General features: G+C 41.3%; 1 protein-coding gene across 3 annotated transcripts in view; it reads right to left on the bottom strand.

Moving 5' to 3' along the window:
- LOC144761783 (MFS-type transporter SLC18B1-like) overlaps positions 1-19,742 on the bottom strand; it is a 1,350,585-nt gene that overhangs the window by 981,335 nt on the left and 349,508 nt on the right. The gene's annotated exons all lie outside the window — the stretch shown is intronic.

Below are 19,742 nucleotides of genomic sequence, written 5' to 3'. Positions count from 1 at the left end.
CAAGCAGGCAATGCACTACAGAGTGCTCACAGACCTCGAGGCACACAGAATCTCCTCAGCGAGCGGCTCCCGCGGAGCGGGGGCCGCGAGGAGTATAAAGGCAAGCAGGGGGGCGGAGACATGGGAAGAGGCAACAGGTGTGCTTGGTGGGACTCGCACAGCCTGATGGGCCTCGCAGTCCCGTCCTCCGGCGCTTGCAGAAGTCCCACGCAGATTTCACTCTCCAAATGAGGCTCCAAGCAGGCAATGCACTACAGAGTGCTCACAGACCTCGAGGCACACAGAATCTCCTCAGCGAGCGGCATATTTACAAGCAATTTGCGCCACAGAGAAAGGTCTTACATTAAAATGGGAACAATAACATCAGAGACAGTCAATTGCCTTATAAAGAAGCATACACCATTATGTCCTTGTCATAAATTTAAAAACAATTCCTTTTCCCCAAAAACGATTTTCAAATCATAATTTCAAAACACTGCACATGAGGAAATGACTTAAAATGTCCTTAAGACACATAAAAGCGTTTTTTGATTGCCTTTGCAGCATGTTTGTATCACTTTTAACATGGCTATGTAACAAAAACATTCAAAATCTAAATTTGCCATGCACAGGTGGGAGCATATTTACAAGCAATTTGCGCCACAGAGAAAGGTCTTACATTAAAATGGGAAAAATAACATCAGAGACAGTCAATTGCATTATAAAGAAGCATACACCATTATGTCCTTGTCAGAAATATTATAACCATTCATTTTCCTCAAAAACAATTTTCAAGTCATAATTTGAAAAGACTCCACAGCTCCTATGCAGAAAAACACCCTGTCAGTACTAATACTTCACATTTTCTCCAATTACATTTTCTCAAAGAAACAAAATCTATTTGTAAAACACTTGAGACAAAGCAACATTTGAAAAACACAACTTTCTTCATAATTTTCTCATTAAAGCACACTATTCTCTATCTAAATTAAAGAAATATTTTCTCACCTTAGCAAATACTTTGAGTTTGAAAACAGTCTCAGAAACACACCAATTTGTCTTCAGCAGAGCAAAAGGTATGCACTCCAGAGTCTGCAGCTATCAAAAGCACAGAAATGCTGTAATTCTTCACACATATCTCTCATGTCACCCAATCAAAACTCTTCCCTCACTTTTTTTCAAATGAAAACCCTTCCCCCCTCTGCCCTCTTTGCCTTTTTTCCATGGCAACCACCTCTTGGAAGACCTCTGGTGTTTGCAAGTTCACACAACAATGTTGCAATTGAACTCTGAACTCTCAGTGCACCTGCGTATCCACTGCAATCTTTCATTTAATGATTTTTTATTGACCATTCAAAATACATCTTTCAAAGAACTCATCCATGCACCCTAACTTTCTGTTTTCAGCAATCAAAATCCACCAACCACTGTTACTGCTTCATTAACACAGAAACTCCACAGTTTTTTTCATTTTAAACTCTCATTTTTTCAACTGCCATTTCATTGCCACACTTCATCTGACTGCAGCAGAACCTTCTCTCACCATGTTTTCTGTCTGGATTGTTGGACATCGTTATATCCACTGGGCTCACAGGTATGCTAAGAACAGAAATTTACCTAACCTCAATTTACAAGATGTGGAAATTAAGTGGTTTGGCCACAGAGGATTAAAATGTCACCAATTGATACCATTGGTGAAAACCTTTATGCATTTGCCAAAACCTGACCTGTTAATTGTGCACTGTGGAGGTAATGATTTGGGCACTTTGACTGGGGTAGGTCTGGAAATGCTTTTAAAGGACACCTTTGAGCAATTGAATGCACTTTTTCCTCAAACTGCCTTGGTATATTCAAATATATGCCAAAGACAGAAATGGAGGTGGTCAAACCAATTTTGTCCACAAATTGAGAAGTCGAGGAAGCATGTAAACAAATCTGTTTCAGCTTACATGAGAGACCATGGAATGGGCTCCGGTTACAACAATAACTTGCGTTACTACATGCAAGATATCTACAGAGGAGATGGAGTTCACTTCTCAGATGAGGGCAACAGAATTTTCATTCTGAATTTAAGACTGTGCATTGGTACCTACTTATAAGTACCTAAATGTACCATAAACCCAAAAGCTCTTCTCAGAGCTACCCTACATCTGATCACTCACAATTATTATTTTACTCTAACATTTTTCACTAATTTTCAACAAAGTACGCTCCCTGGGGCGCTACCCGGCACGCGAACCGGGAGCTAACCTCGCGAAATTTTTTAAAAAAATGTTTTTTTTTCGCACATATAAGCCTCCTCAGCCACCCTCAGAAAACCTAGGGGGTCAAGATAAGTCTACCGTGCCCCCTTCTACCCATTCTGAACATTATTTGCCCTCCATCTTGTATCTTAATTCGACCAAAACACAAAATGGTGGACTCCCGTAACGCTTAAGGTTCGCGAACCGGGGCGCTCAACAGTTCGCGTACCGGGTGGCTCCCTGGGAAGCGCACCATCAAAAAAGGTGGGAAAGTAGTTTACAGAAAAGCGACTGGAGACAATTTCACCAAATATAGATTAGCTCATACTACATACCAATCCCTACCATTTTCACAAATTTGATTGGAATTCCATTTAGCCATTTAGCCTGTAGACCTCTCTAAATACCCTGAGGTAAATTACTTCTCAAAACACATCTGAAGTGTTGGAATTGACAACCAATTAAAATGTTACTTTCATTTTCTACTTTTTTTACCTGACATTTGATTGGTTATGTACCTGAATATATATAAAGAAAGAGAGAGAAACACAGCCATTTTGACTACTACTTCCTGAACTACATTGCAAGATCATTTTCACTCACAACTTAAACTTGTTTTTAGAAGGTGAGATATTATTTTATAAATTTGAAAACATTTTCAGATAGTTATATACTATCCCTCTGTAAGAGTTAGACATTGAGAAAGGCTTCTTTATTATAATTATGGATTGATTTAGGTTTCTGTGGTATAATTATGAATTTACTTAGGCTTCTTCACAGGCACTTTTTAATAGTACTACTTCACGCCTGAAACCATACAGTGCCCATAGATTACTTCTCTGTTATAAACTCACAAGTACCTGTCTGAACTTAAACCCAACAGTGCCCTATCTCTACTGATATATTTATTTTTTATGCAAATTACAGCAATAAAATGGAAGGTGAGCAGAATGTTTCCTTCGAAATTGTTCTGGACAGCAACAATGAACAAGTTATGGAACCCATTGATGACTTAGAATTCATGGATGAGTCACGGGACTATGAATTACTTCAATGTGTAGAATCTGTCGATCATTTACTCCATTATGATGACGGTCAAATGTGGGAACTTATGTTCACTCAACAAGAGGACATATCGGACAGTCAAATGCTAGACGTTCTATTAAATTTTGAAAAACAATCTGAAAAATAAAATTGTATGTAATATTAAAAAATCGTTTGAGTCTTTAATCATTTTTATATGTAATTCATAAACTAGTTAAATGTTAGAAATGTTAATAAATTTTGAAACACAATCACAATAATAAATAATTGCTTAAAAAATAAAAAAAATTAAAAAATAGTCAACAAAACCAACAATCAATTAACATACAGTATTTGAAAAGTCTATCATTAATTTTTCATTATAGTACGCTGCCCAGAACGCTTCCCGGTTCGCGAACCGGGCGCTACCCACGCAAAAAAACAAAAAAAATGTATTTATTTTTTGCCCCGCGGGGCCCTTTTAAAGCCTCCACATTAAACCTAGGGGGTCAGGGAGGATCTACTTTGCCCCCTTATGGTCATTTCCCCCTTTGTTTTGGCCTCCTCTTGTCTCTCAATCCTACCGAGAGACAAGATGGCGGCCGCTCCGGACTGTTTAGAATGTTGACAGACACCGGAGAGCCAATCAGCTTCGCTACGCGAAGTTCCGTTACGCGTAAAGTCCACGAACCGGGGCAAAAAAAAAACAAAATAATAATAATCGAACGGCTGAATGGATTTGCACGAAACTTGGCAAAATATTAGGGACTGGTAGCCCGATGTGCCTTTGCTAGGTCTCAATATATGTGCTCCAGTGGATTTTGAGAAATTAACGTTGAAAAAAAGATATATATATCTGTAACAGCGCTCCGCTTCGCGTACTTTTCGCGTTACGGAGCTTTGCGAAGCTGATTGGTTCTCCGGCGTCTGTCAACATTCCAAACAGTCCGTAGCGGCCGCCATCTTGTCCCTCGGTAGGATTGAGAGACAAGAGGAGGCCAAAGCGAAGGGGGAAATGACCATAAGGGGGCATAGTAGATCCTTCCTGACCTCTTAGGTTTGATGTACCATTTTGCCAAGTTTGGTGTAATTCCGTTCAGACATTCAGGCTGTAGACGTATGTAAATGTCCTATGGAAAATTGCATGGGGAAAACACATTTGAAAGTGTTGAAATTTAGAACCAATTAAAATGTTACTTTGGTTTTGTATTTGTGTGTGATGAAAGTTAATTGGTTATGTATATATGTCAAATGAGAGGAAACCACAGCCATTTTGTGATACTACTGTCTGAGGTACATTTGTGAGGAATTTTTGGTGGTGAATTTCTGGTGTTTGATTTACACAGTACTAACACTTCTGCTACTTTTAAAAAGGTGAGTTGTTAATTTGTATGGGGAACTATGTTGTACACTTGAAGATAATTTGAAAAATGTTTTCTGTTATTTATTTGCAGTCCTTCTGTTATACTAAATACTTGATAAAGTTAGTTTTATATTATGTATTACTAAAGACGATAAATGAAAGTGATTATTTTTTTCTGCAATTTACAGCAAGCAATTTCAAAATAAAATGGCTCACAATGAAGAGACCGTGGCAATTTCTTTTGAATTGTCCAACACATTGATTGAAATTGAGAGCACCAATAATGAAATATTGTCACAAGGAGGACATGACTTGTATGATTCCATTAGATTGATTGAAATGGACAGCACCAAGAATGAAATATTGTCACAAGGAGATGACTTGAATGATTCCACTACATTGATTGAAATTGAGAGCACCAATAATGAAATATTGTCACAAGGAGGAGATGGCTTGTATGATTCCATTAGATTGATTGAAATGGACAGCACCAATAATGAAATATTGTCACAAGGAGGAGATGACTTGAATGATTCCACTACATTGATTGAAATTGAGAGCACCAATAATGAAATATTGTCACGAGGAGATGACTTGAATGATTCCACTACATTGATTGAAATTGACAGCACCAATAATGAAATATTGTCACAAGGAGGAGATGACTTGAATGATTTTTTTGATCAATCTCTTGATGGCGAATTTATCGAGTGTTTGGAGACCATAGAGTTACAAGAATCATCATTGGAGACTTTTAATGAGGACATTGCTGATGAGGACATGTTACTAGTTCTTTCAAATTTAGAAAATTCTGAAGAATAAATTTATATTTAGAAATCAAAAATTGTTTGAGACATTATTCATTTTTATTTTTAATTTATGAGGTTGTAGCGAAGTGATTGTAGTATAAAATGAGACTTATAGTATAGAGTGCAACATTTTTATGTTACATGGTAAGTTTACTCATATTTACTTCCCTTCTGCCACTATATTATCTCCAATGTGTATTTGACATGTCTTCTTCATCTCCGGCCTCCTTTCTCTCACTGTGTGTCTCCGATGCATCTTATCGCTGGTATTTTGTGTAATTACAGAAGAGAGTAAAATAAAATAGTTCGGAACGTGAAAAGGGGGCAAAGTAGAGTACTCCTCACCCCCTAGGCCTTTTTAGGCGGTCCCAAAAGGATCAGTTTCTGCTTTCCTGAGAGATTATGGTATGAGTTCCATATACCACAATAACTTGCATTACAACATGCAAGATATCTATCTCCTATTACCAACTTTTGGAGATATTCGCGCTAAGCGCGAATATCTCCAAAAAGTAACACCTGCCCTGAGCAGTTCTTAGCCATGTTATCCAATGGGAGGTGGATAACATGGCTAAGAGTATTAGCTCGGTAATGCATGAATATCGCTGAGTTTTTAGCGATATTCATGCATTGCGGCCGTTTATTATCGCATTTGCGATAAACCTTGATAATAGTAAGGTTTATCTTCGATAATTTCTGACGATGCTTAGTGGTAAAAAATTGGTTGGTAAGCATCGTTAGCGATAAATATCGCTTAACTTTGGTAATATGCCCCAACGTCTGTTAACGTTCGATTCGAAGGAAATGAGGAAGTGTTGAAAAACATTGTCTGCGCCATCTTGCCTTTTTTGAAATGCCACACTTTTGTCGTGCACGGCAGCCATTTTAGATGTCTTGACCAGACCCACTCTCTGCACGCTGTCGATTCGTAGCATGGCTCCTCACCCTCGTAAGCATCTCCCCCAGGCACTGGTCACCACCGCTCTCTGTCTTATGCATGGGCAATAAACCTCCCCCCATCTGCGCTGCTCTTCCCTGAGAATCACACTCTGTGCCCGCCCGACACCTCCCTTTCGCCCTATTCACTACCGCACCCTCTGACACTCCTCTTTCTCTGTGTCCGATTGTCCAGGCTATCAGCTAGCCCTGCAGATGTAGTTTATGGCCCCAGCTGTAAAGAATCACCCCTCTTCAAAGGAGTTATAGTAGATCAAGGCCCACACTCGATGAGATCCGTCACACCACACGTGTTCCTACTATCTGAAAACCATCCTGTATTGTGATTGGGGAGGGGACCGAGCCTGAAGCGGAAGATTCCAGGAATGACTCTTTGTACATCAAAGTTTTTACAATTATGTGTCACATTAAAAATATATAGCACTCCAACAAAGTAGTAGGAATATAAAACTTTAATAACATATAAATATATACAACAAAACAAAAACAGTAAAAACATTTAAACAACGAAGAGACCGTGGCAATTTCTTTTGAATTATCCAATAGATTTATTGAAATTGACAGCACCAATAATGAAATATTCTTGTCAGTAGCGGTCTGTTGTGCGAATAGTTCCAAGGCAGCAGAACGCGCTGAAATCTAGATGGCACGAAAGTGATGTCTAGCAAGTTGCCGCCCAGCACATAACGGCGTGGGGCGCCGCGGGGGTGAGTGAGTCCAGTAGGCACCACAGCTATTCTTACCGGCATTGCAGAATTACTGCTGGGGACAATGCCTGTGCTGTAGCAGGGTCACAGCAGAAACAAAAAGGATTCTGTTGAAGATGTTGTTGGTTTTCAATTTGAAAACAGTTCTGGTGTCAACTGCTATGCTAATGTAGTGGTTAATGTTTTGTTTTCTCTAGAAAATGTAAAAGAGGGGGAGGCAGTCCAAAGTTCCGTTAAAAGGGCAAAGGAAAGGATCGGTGGTTTGAACTATCAGTCAAAAAGGGGAGGGGGTGCAATAATTTTTCCTACCGGGTCACACTGTGCTTTCACCGGAAGTGAGGTCTGCAGGATTGTAGTAATTCAAAGTGAGGCTGGCGCCAGCATGGGAGCGCCGACGTCCCGCGGATACAGTTTCGTCACTCCACGGGCGATCATGGCAGTCATTCCCCATCGGGGGTCGGAGACTCCCGCGGCTCCTCTAGAATCTTCAAGGTCGTGGAGGACTACGGTGGTGGAGTCAACCAGTGACCGGGCCATTTCTTTATGTTGGGCCCGCTCTTGCCAGGTCGACCGCCATTTTGAGAGTTCGGCAGCTACCGGCGATCGCGGGGTCACATGAGCGGACGGGCTCCACCCTGCCGGGCGAGACGTTGCAGCATGGCCACAGTGGAAGAACCGTTATCTAGGTCGTTCCGAAACTGTGCAGCACTGTAGTTGTTAGGATGCCACCGCCTGGAGCGCTGAGGGTGCAGCTGGGAAGTCTCCACCTGGGGAGGCGGGAGAGGCCTGTTCGCACCGTCTCTCCCTCCCAGTGCACCCCACGGCGTCTCGCTTGAGATTTGTTATGGCCGGACCAGGCGATGAGGACGAGGGGGGGGTCGGAGGCATGTGCAAGACATCCCCCCCCAGTGTTGTCACAGCCATTATAAAAGAAAGAAGTGTCCCGTCCGTCTTCGGGCCGGGCTTCCGGTGGATGTCGGCCGGACGCCCCTGGCTCTGGCCCCATTAACGGGTTTCTTGGTTTATCGGCTGCAGCCGGATCCCGTCGGCCTCGGCCCCCGACCGTTGGTGGTCGGACCGGAAGAGCATGTGGCGGGACTACCTGCAACTCTCAAGGGCCACCGCGGCCGGACTGGGAGAGAGAGGGGAGGGTCGAGGAGACATTCCCCCCCCTGCAACTGTTCAGCGTTGTAAAGGCAATCCCCTGGCCGGGTCCCGCTGGCCTCGGCCTCTCCTTCGGCTACACCCTACGTTAGGATCTCCTGGCCGAGGCGTGGCAGCAGGACCTGCCTTATATGGGCTGCTCCCGGCTGGGCGTAGCCGGAACCCTGCCCCACCTTGGAAGTTTCCAGAGTGGGGGTGGATGTTCTACTGACTTGCATTTTCCCTAGTCTATCGATTTTTTTGGCGTGGCAGGCGGTGGGACAGCGAGGGGTGATTTGGTTTCTCTTACTGTTTTTCTGGTCTCTCACCACTGGCATATTTTAACGTTTTCTTGTTTCTAGGACATTAATAGGTTTTATCATTACGTTATGTTATCGTTTCTTTGTTCGTTGTTTAATAAAAGTTCATGTTCATCAGTGGCCTACTGATTTTCGTTTTCCTATTTTTTTCTTTCCAGGTTGTTTCATGGTAAAGTTTCTGTTAACAGGATACAGTGATCACTTCGTTATTATTGCATATGTCCTTTTCACTAGGGGTGCTCTCTGGTCGGGCCAGATGACGTATCTCTAGTAAATGGTCCGGGTGAAAAAGGTGCATCAATCAGTGGGGAGTAGATAGGCATGACAGATTACAACGGGGGAGAACGGTCCGCATTACGTACCCTTTCACTACTTGCAAAGATTTTCCTACGTTTATTTGCAAACAGGGAATACCTCCAAAAAGAACTAATTCCCAAACAGTCAATGTTCGGACAATCAATCAATCAATGAGGAATGAAATAGGTACGACGTGTTAAAGGCTTGCGTTACCTACCCTTCACTATCTGCAAAGGGAGATAGAATATTCCTATTCTTCCTCGTTTGCAGGTAGAGAAGATCGTTAAGAGAATTAACTTCGAACAATTCAATGCTCGATTGAAACAATCAACAAGGGGTACTGTGAACACAAATGAACGCCGCTTATATACATACGCATTGCTATTTTCAACAGGTTGTTCCTAATGTTTCTATTTTAGCGAGGTCAAAAGAGATCGCATTAGTGGCCTACTGATTTTGCTCGATTCCTTTTGTTTTTTTACACGATTTTTCGCTATCTGCAAAGACTAAACAGAGTATTGCGACTCTGTGCTTGTTTGTAAATAGAGAATGAACCAAAGAGAACAATCAATCAAATGGAGAGAGAAGCAGGCACGACGGATTACAAAGGGGGAAAGGGCTGCGTTAACTACCCTTCACTATCTGCAAAGAGAGAGTACTCCTAATAGAAATGAGGGGTGGGGGGCAGCAATCAAAGCAGATCAGTGTGCATAAACACGAAAAAAAAAAATCTTACCACGTACTTGACATTCGATAGCTTATGATATTTGCTATTAAAAAACCATTGAAATTCACTGAAAAAACCATAGGTTATAGACCATATATAGTTAGGAATTAGCATTTACAAAACCTTGAAAATTCACTGAAAAAACCATAGGTTATAGACCATATATAGTTAGGAATTAGCATTTACAAAACCTTGAAAATTCACTGAAAAAACCATAGGTTATAGACCATATATAGTTAGGAATTAGCATTTAAAAAACCTTATTTTACTCACACAAAACCATTGAAATTCCATATATAGTTAGTTGCACTAACTATATATCGCGCACCCGCAATCCACTGCTGATGATGTCACATATTACATCATTCATGACATGGTCAGTGACATCACTGATGACATCACTGATGACATCTCAAATGACATCACTGATGACATCACTGATGACATCTCATTTGACATCAATGACCACATCACTGATGATATCATTCATGTGACAATACAATGCATCTCTTCACACTTTAATATAACCTCTGTTACACCCAGTGTTAAATACAGAGTATAATTTTTGAAACCATTGACACACCAATACTAGTTACTACATAGGCACTCAGTGATTCCTATGTTTACACACACATTCACTCATTTACCCATACAATCATTCATACATACAATCACTCATCTTTACAACACTATCATATGCACTCATACACCTATACAGACTCTCACACTCTGTCACTCATCCATGGAGTTACTCACACACCTAGTCAGTCCTGTAAAGAATCAATCACACTTCCATTTTCTAATCTATACAGTTAAACATAGAGCACCTTACATTTTGAAACATATACTAACACATAATTACTCTCTTATACAATCATTGATACAAGTACACATTGATCTGCACAGAGTCACACACCTCCCAGCCAGCCACACACACACTCAGTCTCCCATACAAATATTTGGGCAATCAATCAATAACCCATATAGTTACTCATATAGCTACTGATCAACACATGCAGCAGTTTACAGAACAACAGACATAATGATGCACAAATTAAGACAGTTTAGTCACTAACCCATGCACTCAGTGAGACACATTTAATCACTCACTCATACAGTCAGTCACGCACCTACTAAATCCTTCATCCAGACACTTCTACATCTACTCATTCTTCAATATGTAAAACATATTTAAACTTTACAGAAACACACAGTCACTGGATGATGTCATCAGTGATGTCACTGACCATGTCATGAATGATGTAATATGTGACATCATCAGCAGTGGATTGCGGGTGCGCGATATATAGTTAGTGCAACTAACTATATATGGAATTTCAATGGTTTTGTGTGAGTAAAATAAGGTTTTTTAAATGCTAATTCCTAACTATATATGGTCTATAACCTATGGTTTTTTCAGTGAATATATATATATATATATATATATATATATATATTTATATATATATATATATATATCCCAGATATACCAATTTGCCTTTTCCTTGTAGCAGGAGGTGTGGACTCTTCTTGGCCAAGTATTTTGTTGTAGAAGGATGGATGAATTCCCTTCTAGCAGGTAATTGTGTTATAGGAAGTTGTTCTACCCCTGGCAAGTGATGTGCAAATTCTAATTATTTCGGTATACCAATAATAAATCCACCCCAGAATATACCAATTGGTTTCTTTTTCTTGTGGTGAGAAGTACTGTGCCTGTTATATGTGGTTCTTCCTAGGCGAGTGTTCTGTAGCAGAGAGGATCGGCTAATTGCCTCAAGCACAGCGCCTGTCGCTAGGAAGATTGTTATTGTAGAAGTCCTCACAGCAATTGACAAGGTATAAGTAATATTAGTTTTCCTGCCTTGGGTAAGTATTGTAGAGTATTGTAGATTGCTGTATTTTTGGGTTCCAAGGGTGATGTGCCTGCATGACCTATTTATTGGCAAAAACCGGGTCAATTACATTTGGTGTCGTGACTCACAGGATAGAAGAGGTGGAATTAAGGGGAACAAATATGTTTGTTTCTTTTAGAAATTGAAAGCCGACCCCCAACTATCAATTGATTTATTTGCATGGGGTAGCCCTTATGGTGTGCTGGCTAATGAGTGAGCTAATTGTGCTGGGTTGAGTGAGAATTGCTGTATGTTTAAATGTGTTTTGTATACAGAGTTTATAAATAGCTTGCTACTTAGGCAGAAACGGCTGGATCCCTTTCAAGTGTTCATTTAGAAATGCTTATAAAATGTGCTCAGCTGCGAAGTGAATGTAAAACAGATTATAACTTTGAAAAGTGGATGAAAATGTTTGGGATTCCTTTGAAGTTACAGACTCGGGTGAACATTTTAGACAGAGACAGCAGTGTTATTTTAAATGTGTTTTTTAACATGCATCAACAATTTGAGCATTTGCAAAAAGAACGCAGTGAGCTGAAGAAAAAGCAAGTTGATGTCCAGTTTGAAAATATATCTTTGAAGACAGAATTAAACGTGTATGACTTAAATGTGAAAAATGTAACAGAGAATCCAGTCAGGCTACAAGTTACACAGATTAGTTTAATTAATTCTTCCGAAGAGGTTTGTCAGCCAGAAAGGAATTTGCATGGAGATAAACAGACCAGTGTTTTAGACTTAACGATCACCGGTTGTGGAGATAAATTAGACATGACAGTGAACGATACATTTTGCTTCTAAAGAGACATGTGGTCATTTCAGAAATATGAAAATGTATTTTGTGAGTTAATTCAAGAGCAAAGTACCCTTTTTAGTTACAGTGAAGTGCAGGGAAAAAAGAGGACACTTTTAAATTCAGATGTTGGACAAATGCTGATGACTCTGAGCTTTTGCACACTAAAAGATAGTGGACAGAACAGAGTTGGAGAAAATGTGATTTGCTTATGGAAGATTGCAATTGTTATTAACCCCTTAGCTGCGGTGGCTATTCCGCCGCAGCGCTAAGGGGGAGGCAGGGGCGCGAGGCTCTCCCGTACTCATGACGGAACCGCTCCGTCACGGCCCTCGGGTGAGCTGTGCTTGTGACGGAATGGTTCCGTCACGGCCCGCCCGCTTTTTAGAACGCTAACGTAGGCGCGGAATTCGCGCCCACAGGCGCGGCGAGTGGGCCGTGACGGAACCGTTCCGTCACCAGCACAGCCCACCCGAGGCTCGTGACGGAACGGTTCCGTCACGAGCACGCAAATGGTTAGGTGGCCCATATAGACAGAAAAGCAGTTTGTGCAGAACTTGATAGAGGCAGGTTTGGTGACCCCAATCACTAATGCTTAAATGATTTTATGTAGCTGGTGCGCAAATGTGATAAGTCTTGGCACATGACAGTTGATTGTTGCAAATTGGACAAAAATATGTCTTCTTTGACTGATGCTGTCCCAGATATCATTACAGAAGTATCATGGGTCTTGGTATGCGACTTTTGATATTGCTAATGTTTTTCTTTGTGATACCAAAAGCCCCTGAGTTTCAAGAATAGTTTAGTTTAGTTTTTTCATGAGGTGGTAGACAATGTCAACTAAGAATTTGCTTGAATTAGTTAGATAGAATTGTGGAGCATTTAGATAAAGAATGCAAGGTCTTGCTGGAGGTCAGGAGGGATTAAAGCTGTTTTTCATCTGAGACAAGAAAAGAATTCTAGGACTGTGTGACATGTATTTCTTAAAATAAAAATAAAGGTGCATGCAGATATGTGCTGAGTCTTAGACAGAGAAAGTGTGGCATATCAGGGAGCCAGGATAGTGGTACCCTGATAACCCTCACAGCTAGAAGGGGGTCTTTAAGGAATGCCACGGGGGTAAAAAAACAAAAACATTTTCAGCCAGCCGGTTCAGCTGCATTTTTAACGGGAGACAGCGCGGATCCCCTCTGGTCCCTCAGGACTCCTGAAAGAGGTTACATGCTGACTCACACAGGAGTACTATGGGGCAGTGAAAAAAGTAATAAAACATACAAGCCCTATTAGATGGCAAAGCCCCTACTATGCACATCCTTAGCATTGTATTGAAGTTTTGATGGACAGCATAGTTCGCCCGTCACCCAAGCCCCACTAGGTGGACAAGCCCCCACTATGCACACCCTTCACCTTGTACAGAGGTCCCCACAAAGAGCCCACTTAATCCACACACCCATACCCCTTTAGGTGCCAAAGTCCCTGCTATGCAGATCCTTTGCCCTGCATCAGGCCAATTACGGATAGGTAATAACTCTCATGCAATCAAATAAATGATAATGGCCAAGCCCCTACAATGTACAACCATATATAGAAGTCTTAATGGAGAGTCACCTCTCTGCACATCTAAGCACCCCATCCAGTGGGCAGAACCATACTACAGCAAGCCTTGGGCTTGGCCCTAAGTTATGGGTAGGCAATCTCTCAGGCAGAATCAATGAGATGCTAGTGGAAAAGTCCCTATACTGTACAGCTTACGCCTTGTACAGTAGTTGTCAGGGAGAGCCCACTCCCTCTAGACTGCCAATCCCACTTCAGTAGCCTAGCCCCTACTATGCACACCCTTCACCTTGTACCAGATTCTTTGCATGAAGGCAACCTTGTGAGCAGTGAATTAGATGTGGGTAGCCAAGCTCCTACAGTGCACAGCCTCCGCCTTGTACTGAAGTCTTCACAGAAGGCAGACTCCCTCCAGACACCAACACATCTTAAGTGGCAAAGCCCCTAATAAGAACAGGCTAGACCTTGTACAGAAGTCTTCACAGACAGCACACTCCCTCCAGACACCCAAGAGTGTGACCATTAAATGGTTGAGCCACCACTATACGCAATCTTTGGTCTTGCACAGAAGTATTCATGGAGAGGCCACTTCCTCCAAATACCCAACCATCATTAGGAGGTTAAGCCCCTACTATATAAACCCTTCACTTTGTTCAGAAGTGGGCAATAAATAGGATACAAACGGGAAGCCCATACTGCTATTAGTATTTACTCTGTATATACCCCTGTGAGAAACAAGGTTGTTGGCTGTGGTAGGTGTGAGCCCTTTTCAAGCAACAGCCACACTCCTTGTCATCATCAACCATCAAAAGTCACAAAATTAACCTGTACATAACTGTCCACTAGCCTGGCAAGAATGCAGTCAGGTTTATCTTAGAGGCAATGATAATAATAATTTTCTTTATTGTTTAGTTAATTAAAACCATAACAAAATTTCTTTACAGCGTTTGACCAATGTTAGATTAAAACAACCTAAATAAAAACAACGCAAACAGTAAACATAAATTTCAATAAAATTGCTTCCAAACGTTATCTTTCCTAAAACCTTAAAAGTAAGAGACTGCCTTCAGGCTTAGTCCGCAGTGCTAAGGGGCTTAATAATGTGAATTTGTTATAGACACCCTTGCTTTCAAGCGTTTTTCAAAAGCTAGCAAAAACTTTATCATCTTGCAGTTCATTTGGGGATCAGTTGGATCCAGGCCACCAATAATAGCTGTCCTGCACGTACGTATTCTCTTTACCAGAAAGGCATTCTTTAAAAAAACACTTGCTCCCTGTGCAGCTTCTTACAATGGCATATTATATGGATTAAGTCTTCCTTTGTATTTCCGCAGAGACGGCAATCTGTTGATTCAATGTGCTTCCAAGATGGTTCATCGGCTAAAGTTGGAAATTTGCCAAAACGCAAGGCCATTAATCGTTTTTTAATGGAAATGGAATACGTTGTGTCCAAGTAGGCCGCCGGTATAAGAGTTTTATAATTATTGATCACAGTCCAAGAGTGGGAGCGATGAGAGAAAATGTCTTTATCTGTGAGCAACGAATGAAGTTTGGCGGCTCTATTTAGTGCCTGCTTGAATGAAATAAATGGCAAATTTTCACTCCATCTTAGAGGCAATGTGTAAAGTACTTATGCAGCATGCAAGCAGTAAAAGTGAAAATAAAACACAAGTAAAATACCAAACCAATCTAGAAAAATATAGCAAATTTTAATAAATAAAATGATACTAGAATTCCAAAAATCCAATCAGATGAATTGGAGAAATACTATTTCAAAGTCTTTGGTAAAAGTAGCAGCAAATAGCACAAAGTGCCAATTGTGGTTATCTGGTCATGAAAGGACTGGGACAAAGTTACCAGTTACCAGTTCACGATGACCATGAGTGCAAACCGGGTACAGGACTGAGTTCAGCCTGCTGGGCAATGTACATGGTTGTACTTGGAAAAACAACTGAAAAGGAGTGTACTGTGTCTCAAGAATATAACTCTTTTTGGATCTTTAGGAAAAGTTCTTTGCATCGCAGTGTCCATGTATATCCATAAGGATAGTTTAGGTAAATCCAATTTCTCAGCAGTCTCGTATGTGTGTTTACTTCAAACTCCATTGATTTTTTTTGATCAAACAAATTGCAAATCAGACTTGTCAAAATATTTTGTCCCTTACGACTTCATCAGGGTTGGATAATTATTCCATTGCATATCCCACATTGTGTATGGTGTTATCCCATGCCAAGGGTCCTCATTGAGTTAAGTCTGAATGTTGGGTGACATAGTACCTCCTATTTTATCTTCCTTGTCTGTTTGGAAGATTAGGTAGGGGGTACTATCCCATATACTATATCGCTTGAGGATTGTTCACAAAACTTTTAAAAACTTTCCCTTTTTGGTTCAGCTGCTGTGTTGAATGTTTTGGGGTAGTCCATCAAGCACGGACAGAGTAAAAGGGGGGTCCCAAAGTGTGTTTTCCCCATGATATGTGTATGGGGATTTTCATTTTTTTAACACAACTACAGACTGAACTGCTGAACAGAATGACACCAAATTTGGCAGAAAGCTAGATGTTAGTTCAGAAAGCGTGCTTTTTGTGATTTGCTGTAAATTCGTTCCGTTGTTATTGAGATATTTAACTTGAAAAAATATAGATATCGGGATGTAAGTCCTTGAAGTGGACTTTATTAAAATTTGATTTGCTGGTAACACTTCAACCAGGAATTGTTAGTAGCCATCTTGGAACTCGGCTTGAAGCCGAGAACCACAAAAAAAGTAAAATATAAAGAAAAGGGGGGAGGATAGGAATGCCCTGACCTCCAGATATTGTAGTGTGGGGTCCCCACAGGAACTCTGCTGGGGTTTACAAGCATTTTTAAAACATCTTGCGGCAAACTCAAAGGTGGATCCGGGAATCCATGGAATAATAAAAAAAAGACATTCAGGCTCCCTCACGTCTTTTGTATTAAGCTCCAGTGTGGGCCAAATCATTGGGGCATGTTTTATAATAATGTAGGGGCCTATGTGCCACTGCCGCATCCCGGGGACTGCTAACTCTCAGGGGCAAACAAGCAAACTGATACGGAAAGGCCAGTATGGCCTCCCTTGCTGCCCTGGGTACCGTCAACTCCTGGGGCTTTATTCAAAATAAATGCAGGGGCTTACCACCTCCCTGGGGATTTAACTTTCATTAATAGGGGTAGCACAGACCCCCGACAGCACTGTAGACCACCACCTCCTCAGGGCTTTATTCAAACTAAAAGTGGGTGAGCCGCTTGGCCCCTACAGCCCCATAAACCACTACCTCCCTGAGGCACCTCCCTGAGGCACATAACATAGTAATAGGGGGGCCCTGCACTGCCTCCTTGCAGACCTGGTGACCGCCACCTCTCAGGGGCTCAAACGATATAATGGAGAGGGTCTGTTGCGGTCTGGTGAAGACCCCTAGTCCCGGGGACCACCACCTCTCCATGGCTAAATGAAACAAGGTGGCCTGGGGACAATGCATTGCGGGGCATAAGTTATAGTTAGCTCGAGTAACTATAATTGCTAAATTTCACTGGTTTTGTACGAGAGAAATCTAAGCAATGTTTATAAGCTCAAATATTACATCACTCATGACATGGTTAATGACATCACATCATCAAGTGAGTGTAAGTGTTTTAAAGAGTTTATAGATGTTAAACAGGTATACCAACCTACTACAAAAGTTACATAGGTATACTAGGTGCACTACTACTGAGTGATACTACTTCTAATGTATATTATGGGTGTGTAAGTGGTATATAAATACTGAATTTCACTGGTTTTGTATGAGTGAAATCTCAACTATAATGTCCCTGTAACCTTTGTTTTTGTCTTTTTCAGTGAATTTCTAAGGATTTTAAATTCTATTTCCTAACTATAATGTTCCTCTAACCTTTATTTTTGTCAGTGAATTCATATATATTGGACCAGAGGCATACAGTCATTTTGAAAGCACCGCATTGTGACACAGTGCCTTCGTTGCGAAGCGTAAGCAGCCTTGGGCCCCCGTACTGAAAACCAGGACTGGACTAGAGGATCCTAATGGCATGCAGCGGACCGGAGGGTGTTCTGGCCCACTTGGAAAATCCCAGGTGAGCGGAAAAGTTTACGGGTGTGGGGACGTCAGGAACTCTTGGTGAAACGTAGTGTAACTGACGGTAGTTGCTCAAGCAATAGCCAATAGGGAGGAAGCAGCTGAGCACATGGTCAGTGAACAGATTATACAGAGTGCAAGAAAAGATCATCCTTGTGATAGAGTACATGGTCAGGGGACAAATGTGCAGCAAATGTTGAAGTCATTAGAAAAATTGAGTCGAAAAGAAATCACCAAGAAGTGGGAGGTGAAATGATATCCCTGGCTAAATACTTGGATTTGGGTTTTGATACCTCTTGGCCTGAGAATACTGGTTCCGCCAAGTTTTTCGAACGTGGACCCGTAAATGCTCAAAGAATGGGTAGCTAGCAATTTAGAGTTGTTGGCCAGATTAGTACAGATCCTACTAACATATGCCAAAAAAGACAGATTAATGATCCTGCAGGAAATTGAATTGCTGGAGACGGATCTTAATACCTGACCTGAAACAGAGGCAGTCACATAGTTTTGAACAGAGATGGAAATTTGCTTAAAGAAGCATGAGGACACAATCAAACGAAGGAGAGTACACAAGTTTACCAGGGATAACATTGACTATGAGAATGGCCAAATAGACAGCAACAAACAGAAGGAAACAGGAAACATCAGGAGAAGCAAACAGATACTGAAACTGAGTTAAGCTCTGAAATTGAAACTTACAGCAAAGAGCCCAATAGAAGTAAAGGTCCAAGTGGTGCCACATCAGTCAAAACGATGACTATCTTGGATGAATTGGAATTTTTATGCTTAGACCGGTGGCAGGCACTAAGACCAAGAATACCAATGCTTCAAAAGTAATTAGAAGGAGATACAGGAGGAACCAACAGTGGAAGAAACCTAAGTAGACAAAACAAGAACACCAAAATGTCAGGGAAGCAGAAAAAAGGAACACAGAAACTAATAGAATGGGGTCGATTGTGAATCTCGCTGACTTGGACTTAACAAAAGTGGAAGAGCACATGTTACTATTAGGATTGTCATATTGTCCCAAATATATGATGGATTATCCCCATACAAGGATAATTACTTCAAATTGGTTAGGAAACTTAAGATATTGAAAGTGCATACATTTAACAAACAGTCCACTATTACTGCCAGAGTGGAGTCTAGTGCACTGGGATCATCGACTGAGATCACAACTATTGCAGACCTCTTACTTTTACGAACCCTGTGGCAACTAGAAACCCGAATTGAGGATCCTAACGCAGAATTGATAAGCTAGAAAGTTGTGTTGTATGGCGTTTTAGATTCCGAATGGATTTTCCCGATTCATGCCCTTATATAGGTACAATTCTCTTTGCCCTTATATAGGCATAGAAATCAAGCCCTTATTTAGGCATAGCCCATGCTACCCAAATACAGGCATGGCTAATTCCATCCGTTCACCAAACGTCACAACGATTTCTTGGAAAACCAGCTTAAGCCGTAGTGACTTCCCCTTGCTTGAATATTGATTTCTCCAAGAACTCAGTTACTTTACAATGAACAACTATTCCCCAGGGGTTCATTCATGACGTTCATATGCCCAACTTTATGTCAAACATGGCATTCCTAAACACCTTCAAGGTATAAATATACCTTCACTTGCTATGGCAAAGCACAGTGGTTCGGAGCAGTTTGAAGACCTACTTGCCCGACGCAGCTCGCTACAGCAAGTGCAGAAGGAAGCCGACTCTCCAGCTAACGCACTGATCAGGAAGCTGCCCTACTCTGCTGAGAATCCAACTCCAGTGTTTCTGAATCCCCCCTTGTGGGGTGTTGGGAAATCGAGTCCCGAGACAGAGATACCAG

Source organism: Lissotriton helveticus, chromosome 6, assembly GCF_964261635.1.
Source record: "Lissotriton helveticus chromosome 6, aLisHel1.1, whole genome shotgun sequence".
Lineage (NCBI taxonomy): Eukaryota > Metazoa > Chordata > Amphibia > Caudata > Salamandridae > Lissotriton > Lissotriton helveticus.
The sequence above is the reverse complement of the archived record's forward strand: the minus strand, read 5'-3'. Positions and strand labels throughout refer to the sequence as shown.